The following is a 17,173-nucleotide window of genomic DNA, read 5'->3' as shown; positions in this document are numbered from 1 at the left end:
GGCTGCAGGGCCACTGGGGTGGTGGCTATGGACACTGGGTTCATGGACACTTCCTTGAGTCCACCACCCATTCAAATGTGTGGGAGGCAGCAGTGTAGGAGAGAGGTCCCCTGTCCACCTCTCGCCAAAATGCCTAGTGACCAGGAAGCCCTTGCCAGGCTGGGTTATCACAGTCCTTGTGACTATTTTCCCATTGACTGTCTCCTTGACCATGAACTGAGGGAGGGCTGTGGGTAGCGTGGGGCTGGCCCACCTCAGTGAATATTTGCAGAATGAATTAACAAATGAATGAATGAGCAGCCATCTCCTGAGAGAAACCCTCCCCCACACACACACCCAGACACACACCCACACACAACCCATCCAACTAAAAATTGGTATAACTAGATACTCCCCAAAGCAGAAATTCAAATGGTCCACAATTTTATTTAAAAAAATGCTCCATTTTATCACCTATTAGGGAAATAAGTGCAAACCCAAACCTGAATGAGAGGTCCTCTCACTCCAGTGAAAGAATAACCATGATGGAAAAGTCAAGAAAGACCCAAAGCTGGAAAGGATGTGGATGGAGAAGATGGAACTCTGCACACAGCTGGTGGGAAGGTAAATTGGCAGAGTTGCTAGGGAGAAGTGTAGGGAGGTCACGTCCAAGAGAAATGGTACCAGCACATGGTGGAGAGCCCTGTCGCCATGTTTGTTGATGTGCTATTCATAGCAGCTGAGCAGAGGCACCAGCCCAGAAGCCCGTCCATAGATGAGTGGACAAAGACAATGTGGCAGATACAGGCAAAGGCACACAATTCAGCCCTAGGAGAGTGAAAAACGTCAGACTCAGGAAGACAGGGGCTGATGTTCTTTCTCAGATGTGAAATCTTGGAAAGCTGATTGGAATACAAAACAGTACTTACTAGAGACTGAGAAGGGCGGAGAGCAGAGGGAGTGGAGGGAGGCTGGGTAGCAAGTATCAGACAAGCAGAGAAATAAGTTTTGTTGTTGGGTGGCACAGTGGCCGTAGTTCACAGTAACCTATTATACAATCATGGATGACGGATAGAGGGGAGCTTGAAAGGTCTAGACACAAAGCAATTAGTAGATGGAAACATTAAATTACCCTGATTTGATCATTACCTATTACACATATGTATGGAAATATTACAGTGTACCCTATAAATATGGACAATTAGTATGTGTTCATCAAAAATGTTAAAGTTTAAAGAGGGGGAAATGTTAACTACTCCAATTTTATCATTACACACTATACATATGTATCAAATTATGACATGCTATCCCAAATTTAGATAATCAGAATTTTTTAAAAATTTGTGAACCAGGTGCGGTGGCACATGCCTGTAATCCCAGTGGCTTAGGAGGCTGAGGCAGGAGAATCTCCAGTTCAAAATGAGCCTCAGCAACTTAGTGCAGTCCTAAGTGACTAGGTGAGACCCTGTCTCTAAATAAAATATAAAAGGGCTGGGGATGTGGCTCAGTGGTTAAGTGCCTCTAGGTTCAATCCTGAATACATAAAAAAAGAATTTCTGATCTCTAATCAAAGTCTGTAGTTTTACAAATGAGCCCAGAGAGGGGAAGTGGCTTGCCCAAGGTCACACAGAAGGGAGATAAAAGCAGAAAGAACTTCTTGAGCAGGAAGTGGCCAGGCCTTTCTCATTTGCCTGTACCCCTTGCTCCCTGGGCAGAGGTGGCAGGCATACTCATCCAGAGAGGGACCTCTCTTAAAACTCCTTGCTTCGCATGGAACTCAGCTTCAGAAATTTCTTTATTTTACCAAAATCTTCCCAGATAAGGTTTGAAGACTTGAAGAGGAAAGAGCTTCATGCTGATGTGTGTGTGCCCTGGAGACTGGGGGAGGGATGGGGGAGGAGAAGTATTTCCTGTTTTATTCTTTTTTACTGTGCTCCCAAGTGTTTTCTGGTTCAGAGGTGAATCAGAGCTCAGTTCTGCTCCGTGGGATTAGTTAACAATCTCTGACAGGGCTTCATTCTCAGTAGAGGTCTGAACCCCTACAAAACATTGAATTATTCACACCCAAGAGATCACATTTGCTGATGGAGTAAGTAGAATTGTGTGTGTTGGAAAAAAGACTCATTAAACTGAGTGCTTCCATAAAGCCAGCACCATGGAGTCTAATTGATCATGCCCCTTGACATCTGACTTCCCAAGGTAATGGGGGCTGCCTCAGCCCATGTTTGGGGAGAGCCTGAGCTAGCTTCTGACTGTGGACAGGAGACAAGAGGAAAGCAGAGACAATTGTTGTAAGCTGCTATGCTCAAGGTTGTTTGCTATGTAGCAATAGTCAATGCTCTGACCCAGAAAGCAGATGGGAGAGGTCATGTGGGGGATGGAGACCTTCTGACCAACACCAAGGGCCCACCACTTGTGATGGCTAAAACAGTGTATTGCAGAGATATGCCTGGTACACAGTAGGCCCTCAGTGAAGTCCATTTCCCTGCCTCCCTCATGAGTCCTAAGTCATCCACCTCGAAGGCAAGCACCTGGGAGGTACTCAAGGTGAGCCCAGGGCAGGGCCACCCCCGGGCAAATACCAGCAGAAGTGACAAGGCCAGGAGTCCTTGGTGGAGGGTGAAATCATTTTGCATTCACAGGAGGCCGGGCACAGGCGGAAAGTGTTTCATGGTCTCACCATGGAAGCCAGCTGGGCTTCCCATCACGTGAATTGGCTTTTGACCCACGTTTCAATGATGCCCCCAGAAACTGCATGGTTGGGAAGTCCACCCATGGTAGCAGGCATTGCAGAACCAGCTTAGAGCAGCTCCCACAATGCTGGTCCTCACTTCCCAGTCCCACGTGCTGGTGGGAACGAGGAAAGGGAGAGGGAACAGGAGAAACAGGTCACCAGCTGGGGCTTCACAGTGACAGCTGGAGGAATCAATGTCCTGGGGGAACCTGATGGAGGCTGGTGCCTTCAGGGACCTGAGTGAGGGTGTGGCATGGACAAGTTGTGTGAGGAGTGACCACTGGAGAGCAGAGTGCAGGGAAGGGGCCAGGTCTGACCAGCCTGGGGTGTCATGCGATGGGGCTCCAGGTCTGCAACCCAGACAAGGTGCATCAGACTTGAATCCTGGATATGTCACTCTAACCATGAAGAATGTGGGACAGGGAGGGGTCAGGTGGCTCTGTCAGCCCTTGTCTGAGCAGAGTGATTGATGCCCTGCATCATGGTGGCAAGAGGGTCGGTCTAAGAGCTCGGGTTGGGGAGTTGCTGTGGCAGCTAGGTAACTGTTCAGTGCTATGATTTGGACATGATTTGAGCATGTCCCCAAGGGCTCACATGTGAGGAGCTTGGTCCCCAGTGTGGTGATGTCAAGAGGGAGACCCAGCAAGGAGTCCTCGAGAAGGCCATGTGGGACTCCAGTCTCCTCAGCTTCCAGCTTCCAGAGGTGATCTTCTGCTCCCAAATGCAACTCCCACCACGAGGAAAGGCACCATGATGTGACCCAGATAAGATGGTCCTTGCCAGAGCTGAGCAGAGGCCAGCACCACGCCCTCGAGCCTCCAAACCTCAGAGCAAAATAAGCCTCATTCTTGATAAAGAGCCTGCCTCGGGTGTTTTGTTATGGCAACCACAAATCAACCCAGGTGGTCCAAACAGGCAGAGAGGTCTGCAAGGACCATGCTGGTCCCCAACTTCTGTAAGTGAGAGATTGGTGATGGCAGTAAGAGACGGATTTGTGGAATAGAGTTCTCAGGATAGTTGCTGAGGAGGCTTTGTGGGGCAGGAGAGCACAGACTCTGGCAAGGAGACAGTTACCTCAAATTGGCTGCTTCGGGCACCGATCTGTGCAAAACCCCATCCTGAGATGCTTCCAAGTCTATCCTCTCAGGGACTCTAGTGTCTGACTACAAATGACCCACATCACCCTGTAAGTTGGATTAAGGTTCTTTTGTCTCATCTGTGACCACTCAGCTATCCTGACATAGGGATGAAATGGCTCTGGTGGACATTTTACTAAGCTCAGGAGGGATTGATTCAGTGGTCAAATTGTCCATTACATGCCCCACACTGGTCGCCGTGCCAAGCCCATCATCACTGTCCACTCTTGGATCAAGTGGAGGATCAAGTGTCCAGTCTTGAAAGATTCCAGCTGTCCCTTCCCTGCATCCGTCCAGCACTTGGCCAATGATCCAACATTCTAAGCTCAGAGTGTTGCTGTCATGAAGAAGGGAGAGCACTCAGGCCATTCTTGGAACAAAGGAGGAATGCAGATCTTCCCATCATCTACAGGATGGTCACCATCTCAGCATTACTGCTGATGTGACATGCATCTGGTCTCAGCTCTTGAAGACTCAATACCTTCCAGGTCTCCCTGCTGCCCCCAGGCTAAGGTCCAAACTCCCCACTGGGTCTTCCCTATGTGACTTGGTCACATCTCCCAGGTTTATCTTCTTTGGTTTGCTGACCTGAGCCCTGTAGTTTGACCTTACAATACTGCAGGTGTTTGCCAGACACCAGGACAGGGAATGGCCTCACAGAACTCACACCATCTCTGTAGATCAAGAAACCCCTCCTCAGAGTCCAGAGACAGCTCAATGCTGGACAAGGGGAAGCTTGTAACTAATGGAGGATTTGAATCCTGACCTCAGGATGGTCCCTGATAGGTTGCAAAGACACCTGTGGAAAAGATCCCCTTGCTTAGACCCAGCACAGGGCAATACAATAAGAATTTCACACAATCATTGTTTAGTTTTTGAGCCAAGTGTTGCCCTAGGATTTTGACATAAAGTATCCCATTTAATTACTGACAACTCTGTGAGCTGTTTTTAACCCCTATTCTACAGAACAGGAACTGAGGCTCAGGGGATTCGTTCCCTAAAGTTACTCAGTGAATAAATGACCAGACTTCTCCAATGGCAACTCTCAACACTTTCAAGAGCAGCGGAGTGGGCATGAGATTTGCGTTGTCACTGAATCTCACCAGACGTGATCCAGGCTCTCCAGGCACGAGGTGTGCTTCACTTGGAGTGTGAACATGGACTGAGCAGCAGAACCACCTTAGCCTGTGAGCATCAGGAAGGCAGGACACCCAGACCCAGTCTCTGGAGTCTCCATAGCCCTTTCATCACTTGGGGGTGAGGGTGGAGGTGGCTGTGAATCCCAGAGTCCCCAGGAAGCCACAGGTCTTGGGTCCCTCAGCATGAGGAGATTGCTAATGACATGTCTGGAGGTGCACCATGCCACGCTCCTATTCCTCAGCACAGCGGCAGCCCATGAATTACAGATGATGTCATTACCTGTACTTAAACTTGACAAATAAAGAACCCAAAGGAAGGTACAGCATGCTCAGGGACATGGTTGGATCGGTGATATGCATACAGCTGCCACTGCAGGGTCATCCTTTATCTGTAATGGATACCTTGCACATGTGGATACCAGATCCCACTGTCCTCCAACATCCTCAAGGCTGGAAGAAAGACTGACAATCCACCTGGTACCCCAATCACTTCCTCCTAAGGGGACAATGTCAGTGGCCATGATGCAAATAATGACCAGCACTCAGCTGAGAACTGACCCTGGGCCAACATGAACTGTTTTTCATCTGCATTCTTTCAGTGAACCTCCACAGTCCAATAGAGAACATCCAGATATTGCCATTCTCGTTCTACACATGAAGAAACTAGCTTGGGCAGAGAGGCTCAGTAACTTTCCCCAAATCACACTGCTGGAAATGAAAGAACTAAGATGTAACTCTGGTGTGTCTGACTCCCATATTGGGGTTTTAACCAGTCTAACTGGTTCATGGATTAAAAAAATGAATCTATCCCTAATCATTGGTTATGTGTATGAGTCCCTAGATAAACAATAAACCAACTCAGGTGAAGGGAAAAGGGGGAAAATAAAACAGATTGTCTAATTTGGTTCAATTATTTAACTAAATTGATGTGTCACTTTATGCAAAATAATTGAGCTAATAATTATGCATGGAGAGGATAGTAGGCTAGTTTTTATCATGAAGCAATTGTATTTCTGAAAGCACTCTCTAAGGAAGTGCAATGTTGCAAGTGTCTTGCTGTGATCAGCTTTTGGGAAAAGTGGAATTAAACCAGGTTAAGGAAACCATTTTACCTTGTTTTAGTCCATTTTCTGTTGCTATAATAGAATACTTGAGACTGGGTAATTTATAATGGAAAGAGGTTCATTTTGCTAATTAAGGTTGAAAGTTCAATGTCAGGCAGCTGCCTCTGCTGGGCCTCTGACAAGGACCTCATGCTACTTCAGCTCACTGTAGACAGGGAAGAGGGCACAGTTGGAGGAGACAAAACAGGAGGGGCAGCCTCATTTTATGACATCTGCTCTTGCCATAACTCATCTGCCCCCGGGTGACCAGAACTCACTCAATGCTGTGAGAATTGACTCAGTCCCTTGGAAAGGCAACAGTCCCCTTAGCAATCTAACAACCTCTGGATGGGCCTCCAGCTCCCAGTACTGCTATGCTGGGGACTGAATTCCAGTGTGCATTTCTGAGGGGACAAACCACAGCCAAAGTCCAGCATACCTCAAGCAGCACTGGGCTTTGGACAGGACCCCACACACCATGTGTCTTCCAGGGCACCAGAGGGCAGGGAGCCCACAGGTCTTGTCCTGTGGGCCTGGCTACAAGCCAGAAGGCATTTCCCAGCCCAGCCCAGGAAACATGCCACATCCTGGTCCTTCCTGAGCACCACTTGGTGTTCCCAGGATGGGGGCATCTCTTTTGTCCCCATGGGTCCATATCAGATCAGCTCCCAGCCTCCCAGACACCCAGCCACAGGGTTGCAGATGCCAAGAATGAAGCACTGCCTTCACATCACGCTGGCCAAACCAGGCTGCCCTAGAGTTCAACAGCTTGAAGAGGAGGTGATTTACAAAAGCCATCAGGACAGAGGGAGCGGGGCTCACACACACACACACACACACACACACACACGTGCACACGCACATGCATGCATACGCATGCACACTCACCTACAGACGTGATGGGGTTTCGTCCATCAAGATGCCCTTGAGTAGATCTCATAAACATTAAAAAAACCATGTTCACAATGCTGCACGGGGTGCCAACTCTCTCCTGGATGATTGGTGCTGTCAGGAGCACCCGTGCCAGTGTCTCCGGGTTTACATCCTCTCTGTGGCTGCTGAGCTTCCCACTGTACTAATGGCTTTTTATCTTCCTGCCACTGTGGGTGCTGAATGATTGGCTGTTATCTATTCATGAAATAAATAACTGCTGCCTCTTACCCGCTCCTGCTCTCCTTCTGCCCAGTGAGATCAAGGCTGTTTGGACTCTCCAGGGGCTCTCCAGAGTCTCGTGTTGCAGAAGAACATGGCAGGGCTGGTTCTGTGGGACATATGCAGGAGTTTTAGTTAAGTTTGGACATATTTTTATCACAGGGCTCAGTGGAATGTACTTAGTTTGCAGGGATAGTTGTTGAAGCCTTCCTGGGTTTAGAATTTGCCACGCCTCTCTATGGGAAGCCTTATAATATGGCAATTAAGCATATCCCCAGGGTCAAAGATGCAGGGCTTCAAATCCCAGATCTGTCACTCACTAGCTGTGCAGGCTGAGGCAAGTGGCTTTGCCTCTCTGAGCCCTGGTCTCCTCTACACTAAAATAGGAGTAATAATTATGCCAAATATTTCATATGGCTGTTGTGAGCATGAAGTGAGATAATTAGTGTCATAATTGCTGAGAACAGTGTGTTGCATGGGATAAGTACCATGCAAGTATCTGTTTCTTAGTCCTAGAAATTGAAAATTAATATAAATAACTAGGCACATAGTAGCTCCCCAATCCATGGCAACCATCAGTATTACTATTACAATTATTTGTCCACCTCGACAGGTCAGCAATGCTAATTTCTTTCAAAAAGATCACGGAAGAGAAAAAAATACTTAAGCATTCCCTTAATATAAGGTCTTTTACATAGCTTATCATTTAATTCTGATTGTTATTTAAGAACAATCCTTTTATCGTTATCCCCACTTCACATTTGAGAAAGTCACCAGTTAGTCCATGTTCACATCTGAATATAAACAGTAAAGTGACCATAATCCAGTCTTGTCTGATGCTGAAATGTGTGGCTTTGGCTCTGTGTGCCCAGCTCTGACATTTCCTTGTAGGGTTGTTCTGGAGGTCCCTCCCTGCTCCCAGAGCCACTGTGACTTGTCCAGATAGAAAACCCAAAGCACACCTGAGTATTCCTACCCCCAGGAAAGCCCTTACCTAATTCTTGGGGAGTTCCAGGGAAAGAAGATTAAAAAAAAACAAACCAAAACAAAAACCAAAAAGCTCCAGCTGCCTGCACCTCCTGATCTGGAAGTCTTTGAGTGTGAAAATCTCTGTCCCCAGCTCCTTACACCACTGAGCAAATCTTTCACTCCATGGATCTTGCTTGGCTCCTGATCTTGGGGTCTTACTTTCTGTTCCCTGACCAGATTTCCCTGAGATTACTCCATTATAAATCATTTTCACATGAATCCTCATCTCAGGTTCTGAGACATCTAGTATAACACAGAGAGCTCTAAAGAAAACTGAGTTTCATTAAAGAAAAAAAATAAGTCGCATTTTCATGCCTGCCTGAGTTTGTAGACTAATGTTTACAAAAGTTACTTTTATTAATAAATACCATAGCAACACTATTTCTTTTATAGCACTTACACATTTCTGGGAAGAGCTTCTTAAAACCCATGAGCCAGAAACCATTGTTAACCCCACTTTATAGATTTTAGAAGGTGTGACTACTACCTGTCAAAGGACTCTGAGCAAAATCAATGAGCATCCAAGTCAGAAAGATGGAGCCCTGCTTAAGCCACTGATTCTAAGCCTGTATCTGGCCAAAGTTCCACAGATTGGTTTGCGCTTCTTTTCAAGGCTGTGAGATGCATCATTAGGTTGTTTATTTGGGGTCTTTCTGTTTTTCTTATATAGGCACACATAGCTATAAACTTTCCTTTTAGGACTACCTACATAGTGTTCCAGAGGTTCTGGTATGTTGAATCACTAGTTTCATTTGAGTCTAAGAATTTTCAAATTTCTCCCCTGATATCTTGTATCACCCATTCATCATTTGAAAGCATATTTTTCAATCTCTGTGCATTTATGTAGTTTCTGTAGGGCTTTCTCATGTTGATGGCTAGTTTCATTCCATTATGCTATGATTAGATGCAAGGAATTAAATCAATTTCTTTTTGTATTTGTTAAGAATTGCTTTGTGTCCTAAAATATGGTCTATATTGGAGTAGGTTCCATAAGTGACTGAGAAGGTAGTGTATTTAGCTGTTTTGGGGTGAAATATTCTATAGATGTCTGTTAAGTCCATTTTATTTATAATATTTTTCATGTCCAAATAGTCTTTACTGGGTTTGTGTCTGGATGATCTGTGTAATGGTGAGAAAGGTGTGTTGAAACCACCCAGCATTATTGTACTGGTCTGTCTGAGGGTTCAGTTTGAAGAATGCCTCTTTTATATAATTATTTGTACTCACATTTGTGACAAAAATATATATTATTTTTATATCTTCTTTATACATTATTCCCTGTCGCGTCCCCTCTGCCCGCAGAGAGAGACACGGCAAACGTCTGAAGCTTTGGAAGTTTATTGTGCACAGTTCCTTTCCTACGCTTCTCTTACCCCTAGCTTCTGCGCACTCTCAGCTTCCCTTTTCCCAGCTTCTTCCACTCCTGCGTACTCCCTCCTTCCAGCTCAGCTCCCGCTGCTGCCGCGGCCGCCGTCGCCGCCGTCGCCGCCGCAGCTTCTTCCGTCCCTTCCTCAGCTTCTGCCCCCTACTCTCCCACCCACCAGGCTTATATACACTTCAACCAATCAGGGGAGAGTACACGAGATAAATGCGGACAGCTGCAGGCACAGGATGGGTACACGAGGGGGGGGCATGCTCTAATCACATCGTTAACTAGCCAATCATTGGAATTCGCTGGTTGTTTACTGTATAGCTGACCGCTTTTGGCTCAGCGTCAGGCGCCATCTTGACCATGTCTAAGGCCAGGGGCTCTAGAAACCGCAACAGATCCCCCTTCTTTAATATTAAACTAAGGCTCGGGACCGTGTCTGTCTTAGGCTGAGTAGTCAGCATATGTCCTTACCCGTCATCAGAGCCTGCAGAGCATGCTGCAGCTCCTGTCTTAGGTTGGTACACAGCCACCTCCTTCATTACCCGTCCTTGACTACCGATCCAGCATCAAGAGCCATACTAATGGGGGGCTGTCGGCCTTTAGGGCGGTCATGGCCTGATGAAAAATAATTTGATCTCTCTATTGGCTAGCTTGCAGATGCATGCCAAAACGAATGAAGAGAAGAAGGCCAAGGCAGAGGAGTACCACCATAGCTCCTAAGCTTGCCCACTGTTTGACAAATCTATAAACAGAAGAAGAACCTTATAGCCATATTAAATACAGAAACAATATACATCCCAATGGAGTTACAATACGGGTAACACAAAACAGCTCTCAGGGAATAAACGCATCCCAGTCCCAAAAGTTCTTGCAAGGTGTCCACTTGTTCTTATAATGAGTCCATTCTCCAATTTGCAAGAAGTAAACTTGCAGTTAGATGTTGGTTCAGAGTCTCTACAGTCTGTAAGGCTGCAGCTGTTTTTTCGGCCAAATGATCGTTGTTACTGTATGATTGTGTCATTGCTGCTACTGCAGAGACTGCAATGGCAGTGATCACGGCTACTGCAATGCCAAAGCCTCTTCTGTTTCTTGATAATAGCACTGGCAATTCTATATCTGCAACAGAAACTAGGACTGGTAGGAAGATAGACATGTGCAAATTGCACAGGTGGCAAAAGAACCATTCCAGTATTGTGAGAGATAGGACACAGTTAGTGAACAGTTAAGAGGTATTATTAGAAATGTTAGTTGGTAGAAACATAAAAAAGAGAAAATACACAAGCTGACGTGGGAGGAAAAGCAATATCACAGCTAGGGTCAGCAGAACAAGTTGCTCTACTCTGGGTCTGATTTGTAGTATGATTCCAATGGCAAAGTGCAGAATTTCTCCTGTTAAAGCAAAGAAAGGTTAGAAATATCCTTGTCACCAAAAACAGCACGACCTGAAAAATCATCAGTAGAATTGACAGACTTGTAGAGAAATTGGTGAAAAGCAAGAAAAGGAAGGATAAAAAATATGTTAGTCAGAAATGAAAAATATGGCCAGGCTAACAATGGCCCATAGGTTCCGGGTTTGCCTCTCCGTCTGAGTTTCTGTTATTGGAGGAAGGCTCAGGCTCGTCACCGCGAGGAGGAACAGCATCACTTGCATGTTGTAAAACTCTGATTAGCCTTTCTGGAATCCAGACTGGAGTCTGTTGATCCTGTGGGAAAATACAAACAGACCCTCGGACCCAACGAAGGACTGGATCCGGTCCTTTCCAACAACCTGTCAGGATATCTTTCCATTTTGCCCATACTTGAGGAGTATTATGGGGATTATAATGTCGATCAGCTGCAGAATGGCCATCCCTATCCAGAGTTAAGAAATTTAGAATGAAAAGAACTAAATTAAGTTTATCTTTAGGAGACTTGTAGGAGGCTCCTATTCCCCCTTTTTGTTTATTTAGACAATTTTTTAAAGTAAGATGTGCTCTTTCCACAATGCCCTGTCCCTGAGGATTATAGGGAATGCCAGTGACTGATTGGATGTTAAATGTTTGTAAAAACAACCGGAAGCTTTTGGAAGTATAAGCAGGACCATTATCTGTTTTAATGACTTTAGGTATGCCCCAGCCAGCAAACGCTTGTAGGCAATGTTGAATGACATCTTTTACCTTTTCTCCAGAATGAGCAGAAGCCATAATGACCCCTGAAGCAGTGTCTACTGACACATGTACATACTTAACAGTACCAAATTCAGAAATATGGGTTACATCCATCTGCCAAATATGACCAGGCAGCAGTCCCCTGGGGTTAATTCCAAAGGATTGTACTGGGATTAAAGGAGCACAATGTTGACAATTTTTTACTATTTGTCGAGCCATACATTTAGATATAGGAAATTTTCTGCTCAAAGTAGTGGAATTTACGTGAAATTTTTCATGAAAGAGTTTGCCTGTTCCTCTATGGAAAAAACAAAAATTGATTTGGTGGCCATATCTACCAAGTCATTAGCATTGGCCAAAGGTCCTGGTAAATTAGAATGAGCTCTAATATGTCCTACATAGAATAGATGTTTACGATGTAGGATAAGGTTTTGTAGTGTAGTAAAGTAAGAAGCTACCGAGGACATGGAAGAAATATGAGGTACCGTTTCAAGAACCTGTAAAGCGTTAACGATATATAAGCTATCAGATAGAAGATTGAATGGCTGATTATCTGCTAATTTAAAAGCTAATATTACAGCTGCAAGTTCAGTAACCTGTGCGGAGTTGGGTGGAACTATTATGGTGTGAAGTTGTTTACCGATAAGTACTGCACCTACTCCATTTTTGGAGCCATCAGTAAAAATGGTTACACAATCTTTAAGAGGCTGGACACTAGTCACTTTTGGAAAAACTATGGGAGTATTTTTACAGAATTGAATCCAGGGATGTTGGGGATAATGGTTATCGAACTGAGCTGAAGTGGAACAATATAATACTGACCAATCATCATCATTATTAATTAACCATTTAATTTGCTGAGTGGAATAAGGAGTTATAATAATAGACGGATGGATTCCAAAAACAGTAATGCAAGATTCTATTCCCTTGAATATTACCTGAGCAATAGCTTGGGGATATGATTGCAATGTTTTAGCCGGAGAGCTAGGGAGATTTATACTTTGCAGAGGTCCTCCTTGCCAAACTATGCCAAAAGGGGTATGTTTCTCCGAGATTATGATTAAACTTAATGGTTGAGTAGGATCACAACGATCAACGTAACACTGCTGAAGTCTATTCTCTACTAGTTGCAAGGATATCCGTGCTTCGGGAGTAAGTTTCCTAGGGGAATTCAAGTCAGGATTACCTTTTAATATATCAAATAAAGGTTTTAATTCCCCTGTGGATAATTTTAAATAGGATCTGATCCAGTTAATGTCACCTAAGAGTTTCTGAAAATCATTCAAGGTATTCAATTGATCTGTCCTGATGGTCAACCTTATTGGTCTGACTGTAGTAGCAGTGAGCCTTGTACCCAGATATTCTTGGATCTCCTCTAATTGTAATTTTTCAGGGGCTATCGTTAGTCCTCTCTTTCTAATGCTTGAGTTATAAATTGTAATGCTTCTAACAAAACTTCTTTTCTGGATGGCAAATAAGTATGTCGTCCATATAGTGATAAATCAACAATCTCTTAAACTTTTGTCTAGTAGTTGTTAACGCTTTATCTACGTATATTTGACATATAGTAGGACTGTTAGCCATACCTTGAGGCAACACAGTCCATTCGAATCTCTGGTCAGGCTGAGTGTGATTAAGAGAGGGCAAAGTAAAGGCAAATCTCCAACAATCATTTTTGTGTAAGGGTATAGAGAAAAAGCAATCTTTTAAATCCAGAATAATAGTAGGCCAATTTTTTGGTAGTGCAGTAACAAGAGGGAGTCCACATTGGACGGGTCCCATAGGGTACATTTGTTCGTTATGGCTCTTAAATCATGTAATAACCTCCATTTTCCTGATTTTTTCTTTGTTAAGAATATTGGAGTATTCCAAGGAGAAGTAGAATGTTGTAAATGACCTGCTTGTACCTGCTCTTGTACTAACTTATGAGCTGCCTCTAGCTTTTCTTTTGTTAGGGGCCACTGTGGAATCCAGCGAGGCTTATCATCTTTCCATATTATAGGGATTGATGGTTTATCAGTGGCCCCAAGAAAAACCCAATCCATGAGAATCATTTTTTGGTGGAAGTAAAGGCAGTGGTTGGGTAGATCCTTGGCTATGTCTTCCTAATCCTTTTTTATCATCATAATTCATATTTTGTAACATATTTCTTACAGGAGTCCCTTGGTAAATCTGGTCAGTGGTGAGTTTCATATCCATTTGCTGCAGGACATCTCGTCCCCATAGGCTAATAGGAACATTACAGACATATGGTTGAAATATTCCTGTGTGTCCCTCTGTATCTTTCCATGATAATGAGGAAGCACTTTGATTGGGGCTTTCTGCTACTCCTAAGCCTCTCAAGCTCTGAGCTGCTGTGATCAATGGCCAGTGCTTTGGCCAGACCATTGCACTGATAATACTTTTGTCTGCTCCTGTATCCAATAAACCTGTAAATTCCATATTTCCCACTTTTAATTTTAGAAGGGGCCTCTGTCCCATATCCATAGTAAGGTTTATTAAAGTGGTTCCTGTTGATCCAAAACCTCCTTGTCTTTTATTTGTATTTTCACTGGGCCACAAGGAATGTCGACTGGGCAATATAAGCATTTGTGCAATGCGATCCCCTGGAGAGATGACCGTAATTCCTTTTGGTGAAGAGACCAAGGCTTTTATTTGTCCAGTGAAATCAGGATCAATAACCCCTGGGTGTACTATAAGTCCTTTTAGTGTTGAGGAACCTCTACCTAGTAATAATCCTACACTATTCTGTGGGATTTTTTCATGCCAATCAGTATCAATCATCTGCACCCCCATATCTGGGGTTAGTATGAGTCTGTAGGTGGCACAGATGTCCAATCCGGCACTTCCTGAGGTGGCTCTGCGCTCCCCTTCTCTGTGGGAGGATACCACCGTCGGGGAACTTGTTGAATTACCCCGTATATTTGTTGCGGGCCCCCAGGGAGGGCCCTGTCTCCCGTTTTTTTTTGAAGTTTAGGATTTAAACCTAGGAAATTATCCTCCCTATCTCTAATAGGCTGACAGGCACTATTCCGATGACTTCCTCTTCTGCATCTTGGACATAGCCCTGGGCATAAGGTGTAACGGATTTTACTATAGTTATCTCTTATCTTTTGTTAGAGCATTATCTCCTTGCTGCTGATTTTGTACATCTATTGAAACGTATTGGTCTTCTCCTATTAACATTTCTATCGGGAAACCTTGCCACTATGTTTCTGCAAGCAGTTTCAACAGCTGAGCTCTCCAATTAGCCATTGTTCTCCAAATAGCACTGCTCTGCATAGTCTTAACTGCCTCTTTAAAGTTTTTCTAATGGTTGATGGTATCTCCATTTGCTCCTCAAATACGGGCAGGTTCTACAGATTTTGAAGCTCTTTCTATTAGACTTAGGTTTCTCCTACCTTTTCCCCTTGTTCCTAAGTTTTCACTACCACTTGGTTATTTATTTTTGGGGGGTTCTCTATGTTAGACTTAGTTCCCTTTTTTCCCTTGTTCTTAGATTTTTTGAGCAATTATTTTCTAGGTCACCACCACTCAATCTTTCCTCACTTTATTCTCTTTAAGCGTTCTTTTCTGTTGGTATTAGGCCCTGTTCATGAAGATCCCCCTTGTGGCACACTGAGCAGCTTTTCTTCTATAAACTCTGGGCTTATTCTATTAGGGTTTGAACATATAATCATACAGTGGTTTCCTTATTTTCTAGTCCTTCCCCAGTGTTTCTACTGTAGGGTATTCAAAAAAGCCCTCAAGGGGAAACCTTTCCATAGTATCGAGAAATACTTTAGCTGTTTTTTCCTTTAATGGCATCTCATGGTTTCTCCCTGAGGGGTTGCTGCATTCAGACCCTATTCTTGCTAATTTGAATAGCTTTAGTTTTGGCAATTACAATAACAAACAGTGGCCTAGCTGCCAGGAGCAAGGAGATTGCTGAAAGGAAAACTATCAAGTGCGCATTAAAATTTTTATAGCGGCTTTTCACATACTACCTAATTGGACCGCTCCAAGCATGTTTCTACTTTCACTTTAATTAGACCGCGTTCCACGCGCCAGGACCGCTAATGGCGTGTCCCGATACCGGACCACCTTCCGTGTGTCCTTATTTTTATTTTAATTGGACCGCATTCCGCGTGCCCCCAGGACCGCTGATAGCGTGTCCTGATATCCTTTAACTGGACCGCATTCCGCGTATCCGGAGAGTCGCTATACCACGAACGTCGAGGCGCCTCTCCTTTACCTGTTACCTTTTTTGACTTCTTTATAACCGGTTTAGCTTGTTAAAAGATTTAAGATATCTTACCTTGTCCCTTTTATCCTCCCGGGTTTCGGCACCAGCTGTCGCGTCCCCTCTGCCCACAGAGAGAGACACGGCAAACGTCTGAAGCTTTGGAAGTTTATTGTACACAGTTCCTTTCCTACGCTTCTCTTACCCCTAGCTTCTGCGCACTCTCAGCTTCCCTTTTCCCAGCTTCTTCCACTCCTGCGTACTCCCTCCTTCCAGTTCCGCTCCCGCTGCTGCCGCGGCCGCCGTCGCCGCCGTCACCGCCGCAGCTTCTTCCGTCCCTTCCTCAGCTTCTGCCCCCTACTCTCCCACCCACCAGGCTTATATACACTTCAACCAATCAGGGGAGAGTACACGAGATAAACGCGGACAGCTGCAGGCACAGGATGGGTACACGAGGGGGGCATGCTCTAATCACATCGTTAACTAGCCAATCATTGGAATTCGCTGGTTGTTTACTGTATAGCTGGCCGCTTTTGGCTCAGCGTCAGGCGCCATCTTGACCATGTCTAAGGCCGGGGGCTCTAGAAACCCCAACAATTCCCTTTATCAGTATTAAGTGACTTTCTTTGTCTCTTCTGATTAATTTAATTTTGAAATGTCTTGCCAGATGTGAGAGTAACTACTCCTCCTTACTTGGGGGCTCCATTTGTATGGTATATCAATTTCAACTTTTGATATATTTCAAAGTAATTTGGGCAGAAGTTTTTCAAGATGGCTAATGGCAGGTATCAACATCACTAGACATCCATGATCTAAAATTTTAAGAACCATAAATCCCCACTTTCTGAGTGAGAAAAATGTGACTCAGAGAGGCAACAAAGTCTTCCCAAGGCCTGAGAGCCGTCAGGTGCAAAAATTGGAATTTGAACTCAGGGTCTATTATTCTCTGAGCCTGTGCTCTACTCATTCTGCCCTGAGGGCTGCTGGGAGACCAAGTCCTCTAATTGTGACAACCCACATAGTCTCAATTCTAGTTGCCAATTGGATCTTGTGCTGAGGACTTACTCCCATTTCAGAAATTCTGACCTAGGTCCATTGGAATGTAGGAACAAATTGACTGGAGTCTATATATTCTTTTCTTTTTATTTCCACCGAGTTTT

Source organism: Sciurus carolinensis, unplaced genomic scaffold, assembly GCF_902686445.1.
Source record: "Sciurus carolinensis unplaced genomic scaffold, mSciCar1.2, whole genome shotgun sequence".
Lineage (NCBI taxonomy): Eukaryota > Metazoa > Chordata > Mammalia > Rodentia > Sciuridae > Sciurus > Sciurus carolinensis.
This window is presented reverse-complemented; position numbering follows the sequence as displayed.